This window comes from Apium graveolens, chromosome 3 (genome assembly GCF_009905375.1).
Source record: "Apium graveolens cultivar Ventura chromosome 3, ASM990537v1, whole genome shotgun sequence".
Taxonomy (NCBI): domain Eukaryota; kingdom Viridiplantae; phylum Streptophyta; class Magnoliopsida; order Apiales; family Apiaceae; genus Apium; species Apium graveolens.
Genome location: NC_133649.1, coordinates 207,948,601 through 207,950,361, shown reverse-complemented (window position 1 = coordinate 207,950,361; position 1,761 = coordinate 207,948,601). Strand labels below are relative to the sequence as shown.

Here is a 1,761-nt window from a genome sequence, read left to right as displayed (position 1 = left end):
ACTTGCTCTTTAGCTTCCTTCCTGCCTGGCACTTCAGTATCATTGGGAAGTGTGCCAGGTTGACGATTGAGCACTGCATTGGCTATTTGACTGATTTAATTTTCCAAGGTCTTGATAGAAACCACCTGACTTTTGCATAACAGCTTAAGTTCCTCAAAATCAGCACTAGAGGGTGGAGATGCACCTCCTTGTTGAGGATATGATTGCTTTTGAGCATAATGCTGTGGTTGCTGGAATCCAGGTGGGTTGAACTGTTTACTTACGCCTTGCTGATATGGTTGCTGAATAGCATTCTGATTATTACTCCAGCTGAAATTTTATATGATTTCTGTTGTTAGGATGATAAGTAGCTGGCACAGGCTGCTGTTGTCGCTGATAATTGTTCACATACTGAACAGATTCGTTAACAAAAGAACACTGATCCGTAGCATGAGGACCTGCACAAAGCTCACAGACCATAGCTATTTGATTGACCCCATAGGTGTCTAGAAAATTAACCTTCATAGACAACGCTTGGAGCTGCACTGCAATAGCTATAGCTGCATCGACTTCCAGAATACCTGCTACCTTCCCGGGCATCATCCTTTGAGTTGGGTTTTGATGCTTATTTACAGCCATAGTCTCAATAAGATTATAAGCTTCAGTATAGCTTTTGGCCCACAAGGCGCCTCCAGCTACTGCATCGAGCATGGAGCGAGATTGGGCCCCCAAACAATTATAGAAACCAGTGATCACCATCCAATCAGGCATTCCATGATGTGGACACTTTCTCAACATCTCCTTGTAGCACTCCCAAGCTTCGCACATAGATTCTGTAGGTTGCTGCGCAAACTGAGTAAGAGCACTCCTCATAGTAGCAGTCTTCGCCATTGGATAAAACTTCACTAGAAACTTTTGCGCAAGATCTTGCCAAGTTGTGATAGACCCAGCTGGTTCAGAATGTAACCAGTCCTTAGCTTTATCCCTCAGAGAGAATGGGAAAAGCCTCAGCTTGATAGCCTCATCAGTCACACCATTATATTTGAAAGTACTGCAAATCTCGACAAAATTCCTTATGTGCATGTTGGGGTCTTCAGTCGCAGCACCTCCGAAAGAAACAGAATTATGCATCATCTGAATAGTGCCCGGCTTGATTTCAAAGTTATTGGCCTCAATAGCCGGGTGCATGATGCTAGACTGAATGTCATCAATTTTGGGTCGATAAAAGTCCATTAGAGCTGGATCTGCCAAAACTAAACGATCACCCATGGTTACTGGCTCTTTCTGCTCACTTCCTGAATCTGAATCTTCAAAATCTATCTTCTCCGGAATATCAAGAACATCGTCTGTCTCCTCAGCTGTATCTAAAGTCCTCTTGCGAGCACGAGAACGAGTTTGCATAAACGCTCGCTAAAGTACCTGAAACACAACCGGCAACAATAAGTAACACGTCTTAATCACTGAGTCCTAATGACCAATGATGGTAAGTACATAAACTAAACAAAGACGCCGAGTCCCCGGTAGCGGCGCCAAAAACTTGTTAGGGCGAAAACATGCGCTAATAACACACGCAAGTATACGCGTTCACAAGTAATATAGAATACTTTCTAATTCGTTCCCACAGAGACTCAGACTAATTATGTTCAATTAAACTTACTCACCAAAGTATGATTACTTCTCAATGTTAAGACAATAACACTTAGATTTGATTAACTAATTATTAACTACAATTAACTACTAGAATTAAGCCCTTAATTAACACTTGAATTAACAATATTAAAA

General features: G+C 41.8%; 1 non-coding gene across 1 annotated transcript; it reads left to right on the top strand.

Annotated features, from left to right (window-relative positions):
* The first annotated feature begins 748 nt into the window (after positions 1-748).
* LOC141715417 (small nucleolar RNA R71) lies at positions 749-855 on the top strand. Its single transcript, XR_012572181.1, has one exon. It is a non-coding gene; the product is annotated as a small nucleolar RNA R71 (small nucleolar RNA).
* Positions 856-1,761: the final 906 nt, after the last annotated feature.